Raw genomic sequence first — 26,071 nt, 5'->3', positions numbered from 1 at the left:
GTTAGTTTGCAAATTTAGTTTACCGACAAAATATTCATCACCCCCGCCGCCCTCCACCTTGTAACCACACAGTTGTCGATTTACAACGCTGCCGAACGAGTGTAACTGGTATCAGGCGATCATGCGACCATCCACTGCTGACTTACGTTATAGCAGTGAAGTACACTACTGGCCATTAAAATTGCTACACCAAGAAGAAGTGCAGACGATAAACGGGTATTCATTGAACAAATATATTATACTAGAACTGACATGTGATTCCATTTTCACGCAATTTGGGTGCGTAGATCCTGAGAAATCAGTACCCAGAACAACCACCTTTGGCCGTAATAATGACTTTGATACGCCTGGGTATTGAGTCAAACAGAGCTTGGATGGCGTGTACAAGTACACCTGCCCATGCAGCTTCAACACGATACCACAGTTCATCAAGAGTAGTGACTGGCGTATTGTAACGAGCCAGTTGCTCGGCCACCATTTACCAGACGTTTTCAATTGGTGAGAGATCTGGAGCATGTGCTGGCAACGGCAACAGTCGAACATTTTATATACCAAGGAAGGCCCGTACAGGACCTGCAACATGCGGTCGTGCATTATCCTGCTGAAATGTAGGGTTTCGCAGGGATCGAATGAAGGGTAGAGCCACGGGTCGTAACACATCTGAAATGTATCGTCCACTGTTCAAAGTCCCGTCTATGGGAACAAGAGGTGCCCGAGACGTGTAAGCAATGGCACCCCATAGTCTACCATCACGCCGGGTGATACGCCAGTACGGCGATGACGAATACACGCTTCCAATGGCACCCCATACCATTACGCCGGGTGATACGCCAATATGGCGATGACGAATACACGCTTCCAATGTGAGTTCACCGCGATGTCACCAAAGACGGATGCGACCATCATGATGCTGTAAACAGGACCTGGATTGATACGAAAAAAATGACGTTTTGGCATTCGTGCACCCAGGTTCGTCGTTGAGTGCGCCATCGCAGGCGCTCCTCTCTGTGATGCAGCGTCAACGGTAACCGCAGCCATGGTCTCCGAGCTGATAGTCCATGCTGCTGCAAACGTCGACGAACTGTTCGTGCATATGGTTTTTGTCTTGCAAACGTCCCCATGTGTTGACTCAGGGATCGAGACGTGGCTGCACGATCCGTTACAGCCATACGGATAAGATGCCTGTCATCTCGACTGCTAGTGATACGAGGCCGTTGGGATCCAGCACGGCGTTCCGTATTACCCTCCTGAACCCACCGATTCCAATTCTGCTAACAGTCATTGGATCTCGACCAACGCGAGCAGCAATGTCGCGATACGATAAACCGCAATCGCGATAGGCTACAATCCGACCTTTATAAAAGTCGGAAATGTGATGGTACGCATTTCTCCCCCTTACATGAGGCATCACAGCAACGTTCATCAGGCAACGCCGGTCAACTGCTGTTTGTGTATGAGAAATCGGTTGGAAACTTTCCTCATGTCAACACGTTGTAGGTGTCGCCATCGGTGCCAACCTTGTGTGAATGCTCTGAAAAGCTAATCATTTGCATATCACAGCATCTTCTTCCTGTCGGTTAAATTACGCGTCTGTAGCACATCATCTTCGTCGTGTAGCAATTTTAATGGCAAGTAGTGTATGTGGAGGTCGGATGTATGAAATCAGCACAGTAAAATGTGTCGACGTAGAGAGTAGTATCCTACACAAGACTGTGAGTGAGGTTATCCAATTTGTTGCTGTATCGATGCAGACCATCCAGCATGTACAAAGAGAACTGCGATCGTAGAAAGATCTTAACCGACAGAGGCAACTGTCACGCATTGTCAATGACAATCGATTTCAAACCCGATAGGTGTTTCAGCTGCCAAGGAAAGCAGGTCAATTTCAATAACATTGCGATGGAAACATGCTTGCAGTGTGAGCTGTGCCAGATCATATCGATAGCTTTTTCCCAAGATCTCTGTGACCTGCTCGCCTATGCAGCTTCAATGCGCGTGCCTTCTCGGTTCGATTCAGTTCGTTTTCGGTGTCGCGTTGGAGCGAAGAGTCAACTCTGGCCAAGTGTGCCATAGTGTGGCAGTGCCGAACTATCAGAGGAAGTGAGAGTGCTGGCTGGAGGCTACCCCCTGTAATACCCAGTGGGCTGAGAGGCACGATCGGTCCAGGGCCCATTTTGTTAAGCCCTGGGCGATATAAGCAATAAGACAATTGGTTGAGCATGCTACTGAACATTTGCCCACAAAATTGCGTGTTCTTCGAAGTACGCCCGTGGCAGCGCGAGTTTGTTCGGCTCCTAGTTCAGTAAGCTCTGGCAAGGATCATCGTACGTATTTCTTCCGTCCTTGTGTGACAGCGCAAATCTGATAACGGAAATGTTCTGTCGGCTTTTTTGCCTGTGGAGGTGTTAAGAATTAAATTATTTATTTTCAAATTTAGAGACTCCTCTTAATTTATTCTACCTTATACTGTGAATTCCTGTGACTGCGGTTGTCGGACGGTGTTGTTATTAAAATTCTGAGTTCTGACGACGCTGTTAGCCAAATATGCTAAATTAAACTTTTCTACGGCTTTCACAAAATTCTTGGATCATTAAAGCCAACTAGTTATCCTACTTAAACTGTAGATTACTATTTTATTGTTTTATTAATTTCCTTTAAGCTCATTTTTTTTTCTCTTTTATTGATGTAACGATCACATCGTAGAATTCCTTGATCATCAGAGTAACTGCCCTTGTTCTCACGTAAAAATGTTAAATGTAATCTAATGAGCGCCTTTCTGGATGCTGCAGTACAGTCAGTGGCTGCTAAGACGGAAGATGTGGCGGGAAGGCACTTGCAGTACTGTTGGCTGCTGCCGACTTCTTGCGTTATCACCTTATTCTAAGGGTTCTGACTGGTTCTTTCATCATTTTTATTTTATTGTACATTTTTGGCAGTTATCTATTCTGTAATTCTTCAGGCTTTCCCGGCGATCTAATGAGATCATGGGTTGTCGGGTGTTCTGCACGCTATCAGCGTCGAACTTGCACGATATTTCGGTAACGTAGCTCGTTACTTTCATCAGATGTGACCAGTCTCAGGTCACACCTGATGAAGGTAACGAGCTACGTTACCGAAATATCGTGCAAGTTCGACTCTGATATCCGGCAGAACACCCGACAACCCAAGATGTCAGTTATCTATTCTATTTAAATGTTTAATCAAACCACTGCAATCCCGGCCTAACTAAATAAAAAATTTCTTTCTCTGTGTTAATGGTATTTATTTGGTCGACTGGCACATCCATTGCCTGCTGCTCCCTCACTGCCTTTCACAACTAATATTTACTGTCGTTCACCTCGCAAAAATCTGTTGCTCTCATCGGTACATACACATCTTCATTTGGCCGAACACAGCGGAATTTGGACAACTGCTGGCTGGAGGCTTGTGGTGTGGTCCAAAGAGTTGGGATTTTGTCTTTTTTTTTTTTTTTTTTTTTTAAATGATGCGAGGCGTCGAGTGCACCAACGGCTCAGCGAACGATTTAACCAGCAGTGTGTGCAGAGCGTAGTTAAGGTCCTGTCACATTACGGAGTACTTTTCGTACCGTGAGTTGGCCGTTCTCGTTCAGGTTATCGCGAATTTCGTTTATTTCGTTATTCTTCGAAAAGAAGTGTTGCCTTTTCTTCTGCACCTTTAGGACGAAAATGACGTCAACAGTTATGTCTTCAAAGATGACAACAGCAGTGCCAGCAGCTCTTTGTCGATATGTTTCTGGTTTGACGAACATCCACGCATCCTTTCGCACCTCCACTGGCACGTTAAATCACCCGTTCCTGAAAGGATACGAAAGGTACGGGATTTTTTTTTTTTTTGGGACTGTTGGTGAAACATACCGATCACCATCAATGAATGGCTTCAGCTTGGTGCGGCATACGTAAAAAAAGTGCTCCTCCTCAGCTAATTGGGGTCAGGGTTAGGTTACAGGGTCTTAACGTGTGTCTCCTGGAGCGGAGAGGGGGGGGGGGGGGGTGACGAACTTTTTTGTCCGTTGCTTTTCGTTGAACGACTACGGCCGGGCGCACTCCGAGCTGATGAACTAAGGCTGCAACGGTGGTACTTTCGGTTGCGTGGAACCGGCGACGTCGGATTCCGGGGCGTTGGGCACCACAGTTCGACAAAACTCGCTGCGCCCTGTATTTCCTTCGTCCAACAATTAAAATACTGAGAAGCCAAAACGTGATGACCATCTTTTTAGTAGTGTTTTGGCCCACTTGTCGTACGCGGTACAGCAGCGATGCGACGTGGCATGGATTCGACAGGTCGTCGGTGGATTTACAGACAGACCTACGCACAGAGTACTCAAATCTGGTAAATAATGAGCCACTCGTCGTGGGTGCAGACATGAAGCTCAATAGCGTCCCAGATGTGATGTATCGAGTTCAGACCAGTCAAATTTGGTGGAAAACACGTGAGTTTACCATCAAGTTCCTCAAACCACTGTAGCACGATTCCGGCCTTGTTCAAATGGTTCAAATGGCTCTGAGCACTATGGGACTCAACTGCTGAGGTCATTAGTCCCCTAGAACTTAGAACTAGTTAAACCTAACTAACCTAAGGACATCACACACATCCATGCCCGAGGCAGGATTCGAACCTGCGACCGTAGCGGTCTCGCGGTTCCAGACTGCAGCGCCAGAACCGCGCGGCCACTTCGGCCGGCCGATTCCGGCCTTGTAACACGGCTGTTATCCTGTTGGTACATCCTATCGCCGTCGGGAAGGACAACATGCAAGTGGTCTCCAATAACATTCAGTGCTCCATAGCTGTTGTGATGCCTTCCACTGCTATCACAGCTCCCATGGAAACCAAAATTAATCTTCGCCATAACATAACACTGCCCCATTAGTCTGCATTTATCGAGCAGCCGTTCTCCTGAATGACGGCATATCTGGACGCGACTGACGACCTGATGTAACAAGGAACTTTATTCATTCGACCAGACGACAAATTTACAGTCACCTACGGCCAATCACAGTGAACCCGTAGCCACTGATGATATCGCTGGACCGATATGTAGACACGTTGGGCTCGTCTGCTGTGGAGCCTTGTTTCCAGCCCTATGTACTGAACAATATGCTTCTAAATGTGACTCCACCAGCGTTGAACTTTTTCGTCATATCATCCACAGATCGCCATCTAATCTGCTCTAGAGAGCGGGTAAGCCTTTAACGTCAACCTTCAACAACTTAGCGCCTAGTCGTGCTTTCACCGTATTTTCAACCACATTCCGCACATGCTCCTGGCAGCAGCACGCGGCTTCCGTGATACTCGTTGGTAGGAGTCAGGCTATTACATTCTGCTCTTTGTGAAAGCCGCTATATTAGCGGATTTCCCCATTTTCGGCTCCTTACGTCGACAGAACGGTTCCCCATTAGTCTTTGTTCCCCTTGTATACTTTGCTCACCATAACGCCAACGGGCGGTATTCAGTTACGTAGTGGGCTGAGGTCATAATGCAGAATGAGATTTTCACTCTGCAGCGGAGTGTGCGCTGATATGAAACTTCCTGGCACATTAAAACTGTGTGCCGGACCGAGACTCGAACTCGGGACCTTTGCCTTTCGCGGACAAGTGCTCTACCAACTGAGCTACCCAAGCACGGCTCACGCTCGGTACTCACAGCTTTACTTCTGCCAGTACCTCGTCTCCTACCTTCCAAACTTTACAGAAGCTCTCCTACGAACCTTGCAGAACTAGCACTCCTGAAAGAAAGGTTATTGCGGAGACATGGCTAAGCCACAGCCTGGGGGGTGTTTCCAGAATGAGAGTCTCAGTCCGGCACACAGTTTTAATCTGCCAGGAAGTTTCAGAGGTCATAATGCTTTGGTATATACGCTTAGAAGAAACACAACCCTACGTTTTATATCTGCTGTACGTGCTACTGAGTTACACAATGTAAAGATGAGGCTCAAATGTAACGATCTAAGCAGACAGTAGGGGGCCGCTGGATGAACAACGGTTATAGCGTATTTTATTGAGGTTATCCTGTTTGCCAGTGGAGTCAGTACATTAATTACAATGAGTACCCGGAGTTCTTCGACCGTTACAGTTAAATCTGGCATGTTTTACGACCCAGTGTTCGCGTTCAGCGCGTGTTCATAAAAGTCTATAGTGCAATGGATTTCCTCTTAAGGACGTTTTTGGAGGAGAATTAATGTCAACGAGTGTGGAGTGGGTGACGGATTCCGCCTAATTGGATTACCGTTTCATCAAATTATTTGACTGACGGAACTGAATAAAAAAGCTAGCAAATCGAATGCAAGAATCGGTTCAATAAAGCTGTCACAGTCGACAAACTAGTATCCTCTTTGGGTTGGGCTCAAGAATTTTTCCGCGAACATCGCTGAGGTGCCCACGAGTGGTTGGAGATGCTACAAGTTCCTTCCGAGGCTTCAGAAGCAGCAGATCCCAACGCCGGCCTGTGATGACGGGAAGCGCCTGCGGTGAGTGAACGGCGTTAAAACATACGATTTAGAAGAATCTGCCTGCACCATCACGAAGAGGGACAAAGATTCAAGTTACTGTCTTCGTTGATCCATTATGGATCATGGGACGACGGCTGGCATGAACTTCTTGATGCAATAATTTACCAACAGCTGTGTATTTTGTAGATATTTATTTTATTTTATGAACTTCTATGTGCTACCAGTTTCGGCATTACATTGATGCCAAGGCACATAGAAGTTTATAAAATAAAATAAATATCTACAATATACACGGCTGTTCGTAAATTATTGCATCAAGAAGTTCAAGTTGTTGTGTACTTTGAAGACAGAAGACGACGTAGGGAACGATCAGTTTGGCTGCCGAAGAAATGCTGTAACAACCGAGGCAATAGTAATTCTGCGACTAATGAAAGGCAACCCATATTTTCAAATTCAGTATACGTGTTTGACGGTGTTGACCAAAATACCATCTTAAAATTATGAAGTTATCGAGGACAAAAATCATAGCGCGAAAATCGGAAGATGTAAAAGAGAAGCAGTAATTGATACGTTCGCAACCAGTCCTTCGTACTATATAAATCGTGCATACAGCAAGCAGCATGAAACCAAGGTAAAATTTAGAAAAGGAATTAAAGTTCATAGGAAGCAATAAAACCTTTAAAGTTCGCTGATTACACTGTGTTTCTGTTTCTGTGAGACACGGCCAATATTTTTGAATAACAGTTGAACAGAATCGATAGTGTCTTGAAAAGGGATTACAAGATGAACTTCAGTAAAATAAAACATGAGTAACAGAAATCAGTCGAATTAAATTAGACGATAGCGGATTTAAATTTGGAAATGAGGCTATATAGGTAGGCCATGCACCTTGCTATTTGGCAAGTAAAGCAGTTCGCAAATTATAAGGAAGCGAAACAGTACGTACAGGTTGTTGGCGTGGTATAGAAGAATGCTGATGATTAGATGGGTAGATCGAGTCATGAAGAGGCACTGGATCGGATCGACAAGGGGAGAAGAGAAATTTATGGCACCGCTTAACGAAAAGACCGAATAGCTCGACAGAAAACTTCTTAATGCACCAAAGAATACGTAATCTGACAGAAGAGGGAAGTGTCGGGAGGTTAAAATTATAGAGACAGACCAAGACTTGGCTACAGGAAAAGGTTTGTGTGGATCTTGGTTACAGTTCGTAAGCGGAGACTGAAGCGTATCTTCTCATTTATATTTTATAGTGGCCTCAAAACTGATCTCTTATATTTGCGACAGCTAAGAATGAAATAATTTTACGTGAAATTATCGTATTTACAAGTCGTTCCACAGACAAGGCACACATCAAAATCCAGGGAACTCGAAATTACAGAAAACAAACCACGAATAAAAGTTACTTTAAAATGATTTCAAAGAATAGAGGTTCCACCGCGGACTTCGTTCCGTAAGAAAGCAGGTTCTTCGTGATAAACAGAAAAATGTTTAACGATAGTGCACGTCTGGTGCATGATCGTTTTAGGCACTAAACCACCCGGTCCCAAACTTCAAAGCGGCCGATAATTTTTTTAAATACATGTAAAAGAAATCTTCACTCGGATAAAGGAGGAGAGTTTTTTGAATAAATGTTTTCAAACACATTCACCATAGAATCAAATACCATTATTATTAACGTACGACACCTCTACGACATTTACATCTGAACAGTCGAACGCCAAAAGAAAGAAGGAGTAGACAGAATAATAAAATAAATAATTGGCGCTCAAGAAAGACCAATGACAAACAGGATGCAATACCTGAGTAAATGCTTCGACTATGACTATGCAATACGGAGTCTTTGCCAAAGAGCGACTTGTTAGCCCTGACCTCTTTTTACATACAGTTTTATTCGTATCATTTGTACTGGATGAAGACGATTAAGAATTGAAACACCATAAGATGAAGAAACATCATGGGATGGACTAGAATCGATTACTGTGTCAGTTTTAGGACTGATGACAACAAAATCAACAAAGTGTTTTAATGTTTTGTGTTTGTTATCTAGTTTCTAAGATTGTGCTGTTCTGAAGTCAGTAATCAGAATACGATAAAGCTGATTAATAAAGTAAATGATTCCCAAAAAAAGGAAGTAATCGTAACGCATTTTCTGTCACAGCTGTTACAGCCGACGAACAATGTCTTGTTAATATATTTAACCAGCCGTTGGTGTACTCAAGCACACGTATTTCAATAATTAATATCTAATTAACATATAATATGTGAATTTTTCGTTTACATAGCGAGGCGCATATTTGAATTCCACGTAATTGGCTGTCCAATAATTGTTAGCAAACAGACAACTGGTACAGCCAACAACTCTCGCACAGACAAGACAAGGGATGGCAACCGCATACGTCCTACTGCGGAATCTGTGTGGACTTCTCTACATTATCAACAGCTGTGATTTAAGACAAAGAAAGCACGAAAACGATGTTGGTAAAGAAATTAGGGAAGAAACAGAGCTAATACTGAGATTGATAATAATATTTTCAGCCAAGTACGTTAGCCGTTCCGGTAGCGTACGTTTTGGAGTCGTCAGTCCCCTGACTGATTCGATCCGGCTGGCTACTAAATGCGTCTTGTTCCAACGTCGGCCGCGCAGTTTGAGGCGTCATGTCACGAACTGCGCGGCCCGTCCCACAGGAGGTTCGAGTCCTCCCTCAGGGAAAGGGTGTGTGTGTTGTTCTTAGCATAAGTTAATTCAAATAGTATGTAAGTCTAGGGACCGATGACGTAAGCTGTTTGGTTCCTTAGGACTTCACACACATTTGAACATTTGTTCCAACGTCGTCTCACAATGGCGTTTGCACACTGCGTTTTCAGTTCTTCGTGAAATGTATTCCAATCTCTCTCATCACCTACACTTTTTAATCTCTACAGCTCCGTCGAGTATCATCGACGTTATTGGTTCAAATGGCTCTGAGCACTATGGGGCTTAATTTCTGAGGTCTTCAGTCCCCTAGAACTTAGAACTACTTAAAACTAACCTAAGGACATCACACACATCCATGCCCGACGCAGGATTCGAACATACGACCGTAGCGGTCGCGCGGGTCCAGACTGTAGCGCCTAGAACCGCTCGGCCACCCCAGTCGAACATCGACGTTATTCTCTGATTTCTTAACACATGTCATGTCATGTCATCTCGTCCTTTCTTCTCCTCAGCGTTTCTTGTGTTACTTTCATCGCTGATTCCACGGAAAAAATTCTCATTCCCCATCAAATGAGTCAATTTAATTTTCAACATCTTTCTATAGCCCCACATTCCAAGTGCTTGGATTCACTTCTTTTCCGTTTTTCCCCCAGTTCATAATTCACTACCACACAATGCTATGCTCCAGTCTCCACCTGATTAAGGCCGATGTTTGATATGAGCAAACATCTTTTGACCAAAAATGCCCTCTTTAACTGTACTAATGTATGTTTTACGTTCCCCTTGCTAAGTTCGTCAAGCATTATTTTTTGACTTAACTTCAAATACTAACTGGTGATAAATGTAACGGACTTCAAGGTATAAATTGCAATGACCAAACAATCCTCCAGAAATACAAGTAATTCTTAACAAACAATTTTAATACAACAGTACGGAACAAATTTGTTCGGAAATTTATCTGAAGAGTTCTAAACTTTCAGTAACCATGCGCAAAAATATGAGCAACGGATACGGAAAAGGATCACGGAAATATTGTGGTTTGACTGGAAATTCAATGAGCATGTACTGAAAGAAATAGATGAAGATAAAGGCCATTCATTAACACCTTGTAGGAAAGGAAAAATTAAATTAACAAGACACCTAATTATGTATATACGAGGGAAGTTCAATAAGTAATGCAACACATTCTTTTTCTGAAACAGGGGTTGTTTTATTCAGCATTGAAATACACCAGGTTATTCCCCAATCTTTTAGCTACACAACACTATTTTTCAACGTAATCTCCATTCAATGCTACGGCCTTACGCCACCTTGAAATGAGGGCCTGTATGCCTGCACGGTACCATTCCACTGGTCGATGTCGGAGCCAACGTCGTACCGCATCAATAACTTCATCATCCGCGTAGTGCGTCCCACGGATTGCGTCCTTCATTGGGCCAAACATATGGAAATCCGACGGTGCGAGATCGGGGCTGTAGGGTGCATGAGGAAGAACAGTCCACTGAAGTTTTGTGAGCTCCTCTCGGGTGCGAAGACTTGTGTGAGGTCTTGCGTTGTCATGAAGAAGGAGAAGTTCGTTCTGATTTTTGTGCCTACGAACACGCTGAAGTCGTTTCTTCAATTTCTGAAGAGTAGCACAATACACTTCAGAGTTGATCGTTTGACCATGGGGAAGGACATCGAACAGAATAACCCCTTCAGCGTCCCAGAAGACTGTAACCATGACTTTACCGGCTGAGGGTATGGCTTTAAACTTTTTCTTGGTAGGGGAGTGGGTGTGGCGCCACTCCATTGATTACCGTTTTGTTTCAGGTTCGAAGTGATGAACCCATGTTTCATCGCCTGTAACAATCTTTGACAAGAAATTGTCACCCTCAGCCACATGACGAGCAAGCAATTCCACACAGATGGTTCTCCTTTGCTCTTTATGGTGTTCGGTTAGACAACGGGGGACCCAGCGGGAACAAACCTTTGAATATCCCAACTGGTGAACAATTGTGACAGCACTACCAACAGAGATGTCAAGTTGAGCACTGAGTTGTTTGATGGTGATCCGTCGATCATCTCGAACGAGTGTGTTCGCACGCTCCGCCATTGCAGTAGTCACAGCTGTGCACGGCCGGCCCGCACGCGGGAGATCAGACAGTCTTGCTTGACCTTGCGGCGATGATGACACACGCTTTGCCCAACGACTCACCGTGCTTTTGTCCACTGCCAGATCACCGTAGACATTCTGCAAGCGCCTATGAATATCTGAGATGCCCTGGTTTTCCGCCAAAAGAAACTCGATCACTGCCCGTTGTTTGCAACGCACATCCGTTACAGACGCCATTTTAACAGCTCCGTACAGCGCTGCCACCTGTCGGAAGTCAATGAAACTATACGAGACGAAGCGGGAATGTTTGAAAATATTCCACAAGAAATTTCCAGTTTTTTCAACCAAAATTGGCCGAGAAAAAAAATGTGTTGCATTACTTATTGAACTGCCCTCGTATAATTTATAAAGAACATCGTTGAAGGAAAAACGGGAGGACGATAATAAAGTGGCAGGGCGAAACGTCCTCATCAGTTACCTGCAACAATTAAAATCAAGTGGTACAGATAGCGAGAGTAGGGCAGGAACTGCTACACCAATGTGGTGTGGCGTGTAGTATAATGATCCAAAGCATCACACTTTGGTGCAATTATAAATGGGTCGTTCAGATCGAAGACTTATGTAATACGATAACTTTTACAGGGAGACTTTTCGATATATACAGAACAGGCGCCTCAAGAAAGTGCAGGTAATTTGCACGTGGAAATGCTTCTGACCCTTTTTTTTTTTTGCCAATCGTTTCGTACGTAACCAGTAGAATTTCGCGCCAATTTTCAACGTCGATTCTTTGAAAACTCGAATTCCCAAGCATAAAATAGAGAGCGAAAGTTTGAAGGTACTGCGTCGGCCTCTTTAATTCATAGCTCTGAAGTAGGAGCCGGTGTGGCTTAAGGACTCTTTATACACCTGGTCTATGTTGCAAATACGCCCTGCGTTGTGTTAAGAGCGATTAGCGTAAACACAGGTAACGTGTGACATTTGCACGATTTTATTCCTTATATTACATACATACTCTGTGGCCCAAGATCCCTTAGCCTTCAATATCTGTGCTTTTACATAGTTTCTTACGTATGTTCCGCTTACCGTACTTCGCTTTGCCACAGTTTCTTGTTTATTTCCGTAGGTGGATGTGTCCTGTATATTTTATTGGGTGACGTGCCATTTTTGGTGATTCGGGTCTATCTGTACTCTTGCCAGTGGCCCTCGAATATTTTTACCCGGTGGATGTGTCCTGTAAATTTCATTGCATGATGTGCCATTTTTGGTGATTGCTTGACTTCCTGTACGCTTCCCTCTAATCCTCGAGTGCTTTTTCCCGGTGAGTGTCTTTGTTTACGATCTTTTTACAACAAAGGTCGTGGTTTCCCAGTTGCTTTATTTAACTGACAACATAACTTTATAACTGTTTGCTGGTTCATACATTTGTGCTGAGGGAACTTGTCTTTTCCCACAGATGTTTGATGATGCTTCTGTGAGAATGAAACGTATCACAAATTAAATAAATAAAAAACCATTTTGTAACCGAGACTGCCGTTTCTTCCTCGAATTTTAAATTTTTGAATTCGGTCAGTAACCACATGAAATACTTATTGATAATCAATCAATGGCTACACTGTGTGACAAAAAATGTGAAGCCGACGGAGGGGCGGGAAGAAACGAAAAGAAATCTTACTGGTTGAGAGAGGATGTGATGTTATTTCCGTGATGTTTTCGTGATAAAAAAATAAAAAATCATGTCAAATTTACAAAATCTTGGCATAATGAGCCTACTTATCAGTATGATGTTGCACTCGCTCGGGCGTGTATTCATGCTCTGATTCGGTAGGATGGGGTGTCATAAACTTGTTGTTTCCTCTCCTGCACCACGTTGGCGCAGAACGATTGTAACTGGAATTTGATATTATGGATACTGGCACTGAGTTGATATCCCAGCCGATCACGCAAGTGTTCTATGGATACAGAACTGAGGATCTTGCTGGCCGAGGTAGTACCTCGACATCGCACAGATAGTTCATATGGACTCATGTCAATTGTGGAGCAGCTTGGTCCTGTTGAAAAAAGCAGAACAATAGCTCCGCATGAGAGGTAAGACAATGGGATGCGGGTTGTCCGCAAGAGTTGTTTTAGTCAATACGAGCCGTGACATGAAGTCAGTCACGATGGCTCCTCACATCATGACTCCAACAGTTACATAGCTTTGCCACCCCTCCTCCCCCCCCCCCCCCCTACATCGCCACCAAACATTTCAATAGAAGACTGGAGACGCCGTAATTTGTCGTAATGGCTTACGCGGCAGTTTGTCGTCATGGCTTATGGATTGCAGGAGCTGGAGTTTGTACGGCTTCACTCTCAATATCTTCACGACGGATTTTCCACACTGTTGGCCGAGGGATGTTCAGTTCTGTACTAGCTCTATAGGCAGATTTTGTGAGACCTTCACACTTCAGGAGCAAATGATCCATTGTCTTGTTATGACACGCACGGTCGACCCAAATGTTTCGCAACGCACGAACATCCGCCTCGAACTTCTTGTACCACTTCACTGCGCTGTTGTAAACTGGTCGTGTCTTGCGAAACTTGCTACGGAAAGCTCTTTGCACACTCACAACAGACTGGCAATGGGAAAATTCTAGAGCACAGCATGTTTTTTTCCGGCTGGTTCGCCACTATTTTCAGCAACCACGGTCGGCAGTGCCCCTGTCAGGGATTTTCAAAACATCCCCGGACCACGTTCAAAAGATCAAATGGTTCAAATGGCTCTGAGCACTGTGGGACTTAACATCTGATGTCATCAGTCCCCTAGAACTTAGAACTACTTAAATCTAACTAAGGACATCACGCACATCCATGCCCGAGGCAGGATTCGAACCTGCGACCGTAGCAGTCGCGCGGTCCCCGACTGAAGCGCCTAGAACCGCTCGGCCACGGCGGCCGGCTTCAAAAGCAGCTCTGAGAGTTTGTTCTTCACGTATAGTACCACTCGTCAGTTATGTTTATCCATCTACCTATACAGATCTTCTACAATGCTTCATTACCCTGTATTTCGGTTGACACAGAAGTTACGAGTTGTAGCCACTAAAGAAAATGGTCGAGGTGAGTTCAATGAAAAATTTTTTCTCGGCCAATTTCGTCTGAAAAAATTGTGGAACACCGTAGAATATTACCAATGCAGAATTTCTTGTGGAACATCGTTAAATATTACCGCTTCACTCTCCACAGTTTCATGAAGTTCCGATAGGTGGTGACGTTAAATGCAGCCTTCAAAATGGCGTACGTAATGGAGACGAGTTCCATGCATAGAATTTCTTCAGAGCATCACAGACATCCAAAGACCCTTTCCGAATGTCTGCAGAGACCTATAAGTGAACAAAAGCACGGTGAGTGGTTGGGAGAGGCGTCTGACAACATCGCAACAAGGTCGCGCAAACCTGTGCGAGATCCCTTGTGCCGGTCAGCCGCACACACCTGTGGCTCCTGCAATGTTGGAACGTGCAGACACACTCATTCGAAGTGATCGACGGATCACAATCAAGCATCTCTGTTGGTAGTGCTGACACACTTGTCCACCAGTTCCGGTACTCAAAGATTTGTGCCCACAGGGTTCCTCTCCTTCAGAGCCCGCATCTCGTGGTCGTGCGGTAGCGTTCTCGCTTCCCACGCCCGGGTTCCCGGGTTCGATTCCCGGCGGGGTCAGGGATTTTCTCTGCCTCGTGATGGCTGGGTGTTGTGTGCTGTCCTTAGGTTAGTTAGGTTTAAGTAGTTCTAAGTTCTAGGGGACTTATGACCACAGCAGTTGAGTCCCATAGTGCTCAGAGCCATCTCCTTCAGACTTGGATATTTTTTCCCCAATGACGGATGCACTCCGCGGGATTGGGCGGTCATTGATGCAGAAACACGTGGCTCTGACGTAGACCATTAGAGCGCTACGGTGTGGACGTACAGGCTCTACCAGTACGTGACGTAAGGCCGTCGCATTGAACGAAGATTACGTTGAAAAATATGATGTATTGGAGTCCAGAATAAAACCATCCTGGTTTGCGAAAAGAAAGTATGCCATTACTTATTGAACGCTCCTTGTACGTTCCCCGATGCCTACTATTATGTCCGGCCGCTTCAGTCCGGAACCGCGCTGCTGCTACGGTCGCAGGTTCGAATCATGCCTTGGCCATGGATGTGTGTGATGTCCTTAGATTAGTTAGGTTTAAGTAGTTCTAAGTCCAGGGGACTGATGACCTCAGGTGTTAAGTCGCATAGTGCTCACAGCCATTTGAACCATTTTTGAACCTACTATTATTTGTCAAAAAATCTCGTTCCGATTCACTGAACGGTTCACGAAATTAAAGGATTGCAAATTTTGTGTGATTCGCCCTATACAGTCATCCAGTCACTTGTTTGTGCTCAAAGAAGGAAGGCACGGAGAGCTCACTTTTGCCGCTTGTTTACTGCGAAACTCTCGCGACCGGCACTAAGTTGCGTACGGTGGAATTTAGTCCGCGCGTCAGCTGCAGCCGGCTGGGTCCTCCGTCACTCCGTGTTTTATTAAAACGCAGGCCTCGCGCCTGGAGCCGCTCTAGTGCGCCGCCTTGCGTAATAAGCGCAGCAAGTTCCGTCACCGCCCAGACCCCTACTTTGGGCGTCGCGTCTGACGTAATGGAGGCAACGACTCCGACGTCCCCGGCTGCCGCCGGGCAACCGGACGAAGGTGGGACGGCGGCGCGCCTCGCATTCCAACAGGTCTTTGGCGGAGGCGCCGGACACGGCGAGTGGGCGGCGGGGGCGACGCTCGACAAGCACCGGCGGCGTCCCCATTAGCATGGCGGACCTCTGCGTGCCACACCCTCCACTGCTCGGGCACTGTCGGGCCACTGTCCTCAATGTCTTTCCGGAATGCTGCCGCAACTTAAACACGAACGTTTCCTAGTCGCTTGTTTTAGCGGACGAACAAGCACTTCCAAATTACTTTTTCTCTCACACTCTGTTTCGCGCATCTTCCAGCTGCTCCTCAAAAGTAAAGCATAAAATATTAGCAACAAATTCACAGCAGTCGTACAAATGCAGTCGCCAAATTCGATTAAAACTTAACTGAGACTGCAATTTTGGGATAGGGAATGTTTACTGCAGTTTGGATGTTGATTGTTTACTCCTAAGCAGCAAAAGGGCTGTGTATTGAGGCTACTATGTTTCAACCCTGTTGTATGCCTCACAGATGTGGTTAATGGTGTCAGAGAGAGAATAAAAATACTAATGAGACGAAATTCTTGAGAAATAATATTGTGATGATAAATATTGGCATGTTACGGTATGAGAAGATCAGGGAATCAGTGAAGGAGGAGCGGTGGTATCGTCCAGCGATCGCAGTGACACATCAGAGTCAGCAGCGCACCTCGATACTCTAGACATTAGTGATATCTCGCTCCAGTCTGCAATGACAAATCGGATAGGCTGAAGAGACATATCTCTCGCAGTACCCTCACATGTAGGTCAATTAGAGTCACTTCATGACCGCCGCAGAAGCAGTCAACATCATCGAGTACAACTAAAGAGTTATTCAAGTCTCAAATGGAAACGTACCTCAGTAAATGTTGAAAATTGTTCTTCAAGAGAACGGTCTATTAATTAGTGCACGAAGTGATATTTTAATAGTAAATGACAGTAACAAACTATCAATCACTCCAGTGGCAAATATCTCCCCGACCAATAAAGGAAACCACAGTTAAGGTTGGACAGTTGTAGTTTTTTCTCATGGTCTGGATGGCACGGATATGTTAAGGGAATGGAGAAGGGGGATACCCAATAGGTACACGAGATGAAAGGAAAGGGAATAACACCATGAGGAACACCAAGGGACAGGTCTCTGAAAGAAAGGCCGGCCGCTGTCGCCGAGCGGTTCTAGGCGCTTCAGTCCGGAACCGCGCTGCTGCTACGGTCGCAGGTTCGGATCCTGCCTCGGGCATGGATGTGTGTGATGTCCTTAGGTTAGTTAGGTTTAAGTAGGTCTAAGTTTAGGGAACTGATGACCTCAGATGTTAAGTCCCATAGTGCTCAGAGCCATTTGAACTATTTTTGCGAAATAGAGGAGGTGAGTGGGTCAAGGTGGAGAAGATGATTAAATTAAGGAAGAAAACAACAAATTGATTTCAAAATGATTTTCCTATGAGCTAAAGGCTTGAAATTTTAAACATAGATCATAAAGAGATGACACTACAGTATTAATTCGCTTTCTTGTCGGTATGTTTGGTAAGGTGTGGGTGAAAAATATTGGTAATGCCTAACATCTGAGCTGCCCTGGCCGACAGGTGTGTTGGGTGGGTAGCATCAGAAAGCATTCGAGGCAGCAAGTTACCGGATGGGCATGGATAAGCAGGCAAAGGGGCGGTAGGTGTGAGGGTGGGGGTGGGGAAGACGAATATAGCTTTCTTCTCTTGTTTGTCTGTCTGTTCAGTACAAATTTTGCACTTGATTTTAAACTAACTTCCCAGGAGACTAGAGACTTGAAATAGTAAACAAAACTCAGAGCTGAATGACAGTGCAATATTAAGTCGCGGCCTTATTTGGTGTGTGGCAGATGGTGCTTTCTGAACCGCTGCCATTTGCCCCTTTTCCCATTCCAGATGTGGATGGTCCATGAGAACCACTACTGCCAGTAAGCTAGTGTGAGAGCTCGTCTCTTTCTAATTTCTTCCTTCACGGTCTACAAAATACATGTAGGAAGAAGCCATATATCGTTTGAGTCGGGTGAAGAGAAACTGAAATAAACCTGAAACTTACCAAATGTCTCTGTTCTAATCCCATCAAAATGTTTGAAATCGATCGAAAAAGTCACACACACACACAAGACTGAAAAGCAGAAAATAATTATTTAAATAAATATGAATTTTTAATGTATCACCCTCCTAAAATTAAATTCCCCTAGCCCCATAGAGATTCCTAACACCATACAGATATTCCTAACAATTACGTGATTGTGAATGTTTAATAGCTATGGAAATACTTGTAAGACATTATCGAAAAGCTTGGGGCCCAAGCAACACATAATAAACACGTGAATAGTTCACTTGCCTGCTATTACGCTAATTAGTAATTGATGCATGAGTAGTTCACCTCTTTATTATTATCTGTTGCAATGCCCCTGTGTGCTTCTTTTTAAATCTTACCGTGCGGTTCTAGGCGCTACAGTCTGGAGCCAAGCAACCGCTACGGTCGCAGGTTCGAGTCCTGCCTCGGGCATGGATGTGTGTGATGTCATTAGGTTAGTTATGTTTAATTAGTTCTAAGTTCTAGGCGACTGATGACCTCAGAAGTTAAGTCGCATAGTGCTCAGAGCCATTTGAACCATTTTTTTTTAAATCTTATAAATATTTTCTGTCAACAGAGCATTACATAAAATTTGCAGGCTAAATGTCTTGGGTCTCACAGAATCAGACTTTAACGTATAAAAGACGCCTGGAAAACAATAGCCAAAAGCTGAATACCCATAAGCAATTCTGAACACTGTGACCCATTATGGTAACACATGCTCATACGAGCAAACTAGACGTCCATGTGATTGAGTCAATGAGAATTATTATGGGTACACTAAAATGCACACCGATCTCTCGGCTGCAAACCACCAGTAATATTTCACCACCTGAACTGCGACACGAGGAAGCCACCAATCGAGAATGCAGGGAGCTGTATCATCTTAACCAAACCCAGGAACTTCCATTTCAGACAATTCTATACGGCCGTCCTCAACTCCGCTCGATAACACGCACTCCACTGCGGCATAATGGAAGAAATAACAAGAAGTTTGACATTAAAGAAGACTGGTGCAAGAGATGAATGTTGCATGAAGAGAAATAAGTGGACAAAACTGAAGGAGAACTCTTCATACCAGGTGCAACGTTATGATGCACAACTGGGGACTCCAAAACTGCGATTGTGCGGCCCGAGGACAAACCGTTCAGCGTAATGTCACAGACTGCCCTCTGAGAAAGACGCCAGGACTATTTATAGTCTTTATTGATGCTGCTCCCTCTGCTATCAATTGGCTTGATTCACTAGATGTCCAACTGTATCTATTTTGAAGAACAGTCGTAATTTTGTAGTTTCAATGTTCGTCTTGTTAACATTGTTAAATTATTAATTCTCAGAATTAGTTTTTTGTCTAAATTCTTAAATTTATAATTCCACATAATATGCATTTCTTAAGATTTGCTGTTGTCACCATACCGTAAATAAATAAACGGCTACTGAAAATTCGCAGTCATAGATTTTCAGAAGCTGCTATTTGGGTTTAAGAATTTGTATGGGGCCTGTAGAAATCATTTTATACATTTTACATGTCCGACATAAAAAGGTGATACATGAAAAATTCATTTTTATTTAAATATTTAATCTCCAATAATGTAATTCCATATGAGCATAGGATATGCTCCAGAACGCTGCAAAAGTTGGACTTTACCGTTATTGGTCTGTTCTGAATGCATCTCGACCGGTTAGTTGAAGTTAATCAAGAATGCCTTTAAGGCGACAGAAGTCGCCATTATCAACACCTCACTGTTCGAAGAGGTCTGGTAAGAGGCTACGGGAAGTTGGATGTCCTTCTCCGATACTCCAGACAGACTTGCCATGAAGGTAGCCACAGAACATGATTGCTGGTAGCGCTGGTCAAGACAATGTACGGCCACATGGACAAGAGGGAGGAGCATCGAGTTCAGTGTGTAGCTCTGGCGCATCGTACTGCAGCTGCAGCAGCAATCTGAGCGGCTGTTGACACCACAGTGACTCAACGAACTGTAACAGGTCGGCTACTTCATCGACAGTTCTGAGTCAGTCGCACTGTAGCGTACATTCCTTTGACCCCAAACCACCGCCATTTACAATTTCAGAGTTGACAAGTGACAGCTCATTGGAGGACAGGGTGTAGGTGCCAGTGATGGCCACGTGTTGGCTACAAGGAGGCCAGTTGTGGGCCTGCAATAAACCTGTCTGCCTGTGGTAAGGTCTTATGGGACCTAAATGCTGAGGTCATCGGTCCCTAACAAGGGGAGGCCGCCAATTGTGAAATTCAGATTCGATTCATACTGCGCATAATAAAAGCTCATGGCCAGAGGTGTAATGTGGCAAATCACCAAGATGCACTTCTCGAGAAAATCGACAGTTAAAAGAAACCGTTGCGGTGAAATACTCTCTACGATTAGTAGTTTTCTACAGCGTCGGGTTTGTAATCCGAAGGTCGCCGGTTCGAATCTCGCACCATGCAACTTTTTTTTTAGTATTTGTTTTTTGTAATTCAAATGTGTATACACACACACACACACACACATATATATATATATATATATATATATATATATATATATATATATATATATATATATTGCAACAATTATGCATATAATAAGTTGTTGAAAGTCGTCGTGCAAAAACTGGCAACTTCGAACACCATTACGTTTTCCGCAAACAAAGTTGTATTTCACAAATGTTATTAATTGTCTTCATAATGTTAACCACGTATAGTTAACGGAAGACGTAGAAACGATATTCCGAAACGAATACGTATAGCGTAAGTCAAACGTTCGAATTAGAATAGAGACCCCACGAACACAAATTCGCTGTGGCAGGTATGAAATATAAACTCCGCTACTCGCTCGTTACACTTGAAGGACAGATGTTGAACGGGCCGAAACGAGCCGCCGCATAACAGCGTAGTTGCCTGCTAACATCGAAGGAAGGTAGATGCGGTCCCTAGCGCAACTTACAACATCGTCGAAAATCAGTGCGGACGGGAGAGCTTTGGTACACTCTGTTAAAAAAAACAGAAATATGGAAGCGGTACAATTGGAGACCGATCCGCCTTCACCAACATGCATAAGAAATGCATTAATAGTTATATATATATTTGAATTACAAAAAAGTAATAATAAAAAAATTGCATGGCGCGAGATTCGATCCGGCGACCTTCGGATTACAAACCCGACGCTGTAGAAACCTACTAATCGTAGAGAGTATTTCACCGCAACGGTTTCTTTTAACTGTCGATTTTCTCGAGAAGTGCATCTTGGTGCTTTGCCACATTACACCTCTGGCCATGAGCTTTTATTATGCGCAGTATGAATCGAATCTGAATTTCACAATTGGCGGCCTCCCCTTGTAAGCCAACACACTACTTAATCTAACTAACTTACGCTATGGACAACACACACACCCATGCCCGAGGGAGGATTCGAACCTCCGACGGGGGGAGTCGCACGGACCATGACAAGGAGTCTCAGATCGCAAGGCTACCCCGCGCGGCTGCCTACTAGACAGACTGGACTTAAAACTGGAGGTATGGTCTGGGGTGTGTTATCGTATTACGGCAAGAGCACTCTCGTTGTTACCCCACTCATGCTGACTGCAAAATTACGAGTATTGACGGAACAACTGCAACAGCCAATGAACTGCATCCCACAACCTGACATCCAGCATGCGTTCAACACAAAGCATGCACGTTTGCATGCTTGCTTTCAACATTTTGGGGGTTTCACCAGCAATTAATGTACCAGCATTTTCCGTTTGTAATGCATTATCTCACTCTTAGATTAACCTGTGATCTTGCAATGACAGTCGGTTAAATATGCTACCAACACAAATGTATTCCCGAAATTTCATTACCGAATGAGTCGGGCGCAGCTCGTGTTCATGCCATTTATCGTTTCTCACCTTCTTTTACGGTACTGCCGACTCGTTTTCTTATTCCATTTACTGGCGTAACTAACTTCTGCCTTACTTGCCCGTGAGTGGCAACAGCTGCGTTTATAGATACTGTCGTACTATCTCTGGAGCTACCGATTGTATTTCCGGATCGTCGTGTGTCTGGAAGTCAGTTGGACCAGGAGTGCAGTCGGGCACGGAGCAGCGTCAGGGACGGAGGGTCAGTGAGGTGCTCACAGACAGTACTTGCCGACCACTGGCGACACACATGCACTGTCCGACGGAAGGATACTGGAGCAAGAACGACTGTTGGTTGGTCGTGCCGTCGGTCGTCTCATCGGCCGACGTGTATTTAGTCTTTTGACCCTTTCCGTGCGTGAGGCAGTCGGTCGATTGGCGCAGAGCAGCGAGGAAGTCTCCGTGGCGCGTTGTCAGGCCGGAGCCGCTGGCGGCGTGCACGCGCGGTTGGAGTTGTGAGGCGCTTCTTGCGAGGGTTACGAAGTTCGTCGCCCGCCGATCCTGGACACTAAAGTTGAGTGCTTACTTAATCTACTATCAAGCCTCAACTGGTCCCACATCCCTTCGTTTGATCCTGCTTGTCACTTCCTGGGTGATTACCGCGAGCAACAACGTGTGTGCATTGAAGTCGGCTAGAATTGCAGTCGTCCTGCCTGTGTGGTGTTTAGCTTAATTTAATTCATTCCTTAATTACTGAAGTGTACCAGTGGTTGGTTGTTTTGGGTTTTTATTCTGACTTCACTGAATTGGGCACCAATATTCAGAACATTGTTGTAGTTTTGCTGGTCGAGTGCAGCCGAACTGATCTTGTTGGTTGGTTCGTCGATTGGCAGTCGGTTGGGTTGCCGTCCGATTAAGAGGTTGTCGCTCTGGCTGCCTGTCGCTCCTAAACGTGCGTTAGTGTTACCTTCCCAGGTCGATCCTAGGAACCTTAGAAGCCCCTCTCCTTGTGTTTCACATAGTGATTTCCTTTTTAATCTTAAGTACTCTGTGTGGCCTTCAGCCGAGTTTTAGCTTATTAAAATTGGAAGGCTTTTGTTCTTAGGCCTTAAGCCGTAAAAAAACAGAAAATTGTTTCTTGTTTGGTATGTGGCCTTCAACTGAGTTTCAGGATTTCAAAATTAAAATTGAAAATATCTTTTGCCTAGACCTTAACCCATAAATTTATTTCAAGTTGGTGTGTGGCTTTCAGCCAAGTTTTCAGCCTTTTCAGATGAAAAGTTGAAAAATTTTGTCTAGGCCTTAAGCCATAAGCAATATTTTCTAGTTTGTATGTGGCCTTCAGCCCAGTTTTCCAGCTTAAATTAAAAATTGGAAATTTCTTTGTCTGGGTCTTAAGCCGTGAGATTGTTTGGGTTTCGTATGAAGCATTTTAGGATAAAGCCTTTAGCCTATTTCAGCTGAAATTTAGAAGCTCTTCCTTTTAGGCCTTAAGCCGTACAATTGTTTTCTCCATGATATGTGGCCTTCAGCCGAGTTTTAATCTCTCTTAAATTAAAAATTTAAAATCCGTCTTGTCCTTAAGTCACAAGATTGTTATTCTTTACTATGAGGCCTTCAGCCGAGTTTTACACGAAATATTTTAAGATAAGGCCTTCAGCCTTTTCAAATTGACAGGTCTTCTTCCTTGGCCTTAAGCCATTAAATTTTTTTGTTGATATGCAGCCTTCAGCCGAGTTTTTAGCCTCTTTATACTAAAGATAATTTTTTTTTCTAAAGAAGTGAAACCTCCAGAAGAACTCCTGTACCTCAGATCCTTGCTTAGGCCTTGTGCCTTGGATTTTCGATGTGGCCTTCAGCGATCTAAATATAATCAAAGGAGGTCTTTCGTTAAAACCTTGAGAGTTTCTGATTCTTGCTTGTGTAAATGCCTGTTTTAAGAAATAATTTATTTTGGCCCCTTTCCACAAATATAACCTGATCCGCTCTGTCCTGCTAGTCCAGGGATTTCACCCTACATTAATTATTTTTTGGCCCTGCCACTTTTTTCATCAGTGTATTTTGAGCGTATCTGATAAGAAAAAGTGATAGATGAAAAACCGATTTTGAATTTAAGTATTCATTCTCCAAAAGCGTAATCGCATTTGAGCATAGGATGTGTTCTAGGATGTTGTAGAAATTGGACGTTAGCGTCATTGGTCTGACCTCAATGCACCTGGACCCGCTGAGAACGGTAGTATGAAAAGAGCCTGCCAAGCCTGACCACAGCAACAGCGAACAGAAGTACCACGGTGATGGAGCAGAGGTGGCTCGTCGGTGAATGTGTGTTGGTCTATTGTGTCGCGGCGCAGCGCGACAGCAGGAAATTAACTCAGCGGCGATGGCGCGGGGAGGGTGTAGGCCAGCGCGGCGCATCTGCCGCCCCCGCACCCAGCCTGGCCTGTCGCAACCTCCGGTCGCACGCCGCGGGCCGCCAGCTGCCAGTAAACAGGCCGCATGCGAGCAGCCGCCGCTGGAAGGTACACTGAGGGCGCTGGTGAAAAACCAGGCACTCCCAGGAGCCACCGCACTAACGCCCCCTCTAGACTTGGCAGTGACCTGAGTTAGGCGAGAACGTAAGTCCGCAAGTTTCATCAGGTATCATCATTGGACTCCACCTGAAACCATTCACTGGTGATCGCAATTCACAGAGCTAACAGACTGCGTAGATATTAACTGGTACATTTCACCCATTGTTCCAAAGAGTCCTAGACATTTTTATGAGATTCAGATCTACATCGACACCTACATACACTCCTGGAAATGGAAAAAAGAACACATTGACACCGGTGTGTCAGACCCACCATACTTGCTCCGGACACTGCGAGAGGGCTGTACAAGCAATGATCACACACACGGCACAGCGGACACACCAGGAACCGCGGTGTTGGCCGTCGAATGGCGCTAGCTGCGCAGCATTTGTGCACCGCCGCCGTCAGTGTCAGCCAGTTTGCCGTGGCATACGGAGCTCCATCGCAGTCTTTAACACTGGTAGCATGCCGCGACAGCGTGGACGTGAACCGTATGTGCAGTTGACGGACTTTGAGCGAGGGCGTATAGTGGGCATGCGGGAGGCCGGGTGGACGTACCGCCGAATTGCTCAACACGTGGGGCGTGAGGTCTCCACAGTACATCGATGTTGTCGCCAGTGGTCGGCGGAAGGTGCACGTGCCCGTCGACCTGGGACCGGACCGCAGCGACGCACGGATGCACGCCAAGACCGTAGGATCCTACGCAGTGCCGTAGGGGACCGCACCGCCACTTCCCAGCAAATTAGGGACACTGTTGCTCCTGGGGTATCGGCGAGGACCATTCGCAACCGTCTCCATGAAGCTGGGCTACGGTCCCGCACACCGTTAGGCCGTCTTCCGCTCACGCCCCAACATCGTGCAGCCCGCCTCCAGTGGTGTCGCGACAGGCGTGAATGGAGGGACGAATGGAGACGTGTCGTCTTCAGCGATGAGAGTCGCTTCTGCCTTGGTGCCAATGATGGTCGTATGCGTGTTTGGCGCCGTGCAGGTGAGCGCCACAATCAGGACTGCATACGACCGAGGCACACAGGGCCAACACCCGGCATCATGGTGTGGGGAGCGATCTCCTACACTGGCCGTACACCACTGGTGATCGTCGAGGGGACACTGAATAGTGCACGGTACATCCAAACCGTCATCGAACCCATCGTTCTACCATTCCTAGACCGGCAAGGGAACTTGCTGTTCCAACAGGACAATGCACGTCCGCATGTATCCCGTGCCACCCAACGTGCTCTACAAGGTGTAAGTCAACTACCCTGGCCAGCAAGATCTCCGGATCTGTCCCCCATTGAGCATGTTTGGGACTGGATGAAGCGTCGTCTCACGCGGTCTGCACGTCCAGCACGAACGCTGGTCCAACTGAGGCGCCAGGTGGAAATGGCATGGCAAGCCGTTCCACAGGACTACATCCAGCATCTCTACGATCGTCTCCATGGGAGAATAGCAGCCTGCATTGCTGCGAAAGGTGGATATACACTGTACTAGTGCCGACATTGTGCATGCTCTGTTGCCTGTGTCTATGTGCCTGTGGTTCTGTCAGTGTGATCATGTGATGTATCTGACCCCAGGAATGTGTCAATAAAGTTTCCCCTTCCTGGGACAAT

The sequence above is a fragment of the Schistocerca nitens genome, chromosome 1, assembly GCF_023898315.1.
Source record: "Schistocerca nitens isolate TAMUIC-IGC-003100 chromosome 1, iqSchNite1.1, whole genome shotgun sequence".
NCBI lineage: Eukaryota > Metazoa > Arthropoda > Insecta > Orthoptera > Acrididae > Schistocerca > Schistocerca nitens.
The sequence above is the reverse complement of the archived record's forward strand: the minus strand, read 5'-3'. Positions refer to the sequence as shown.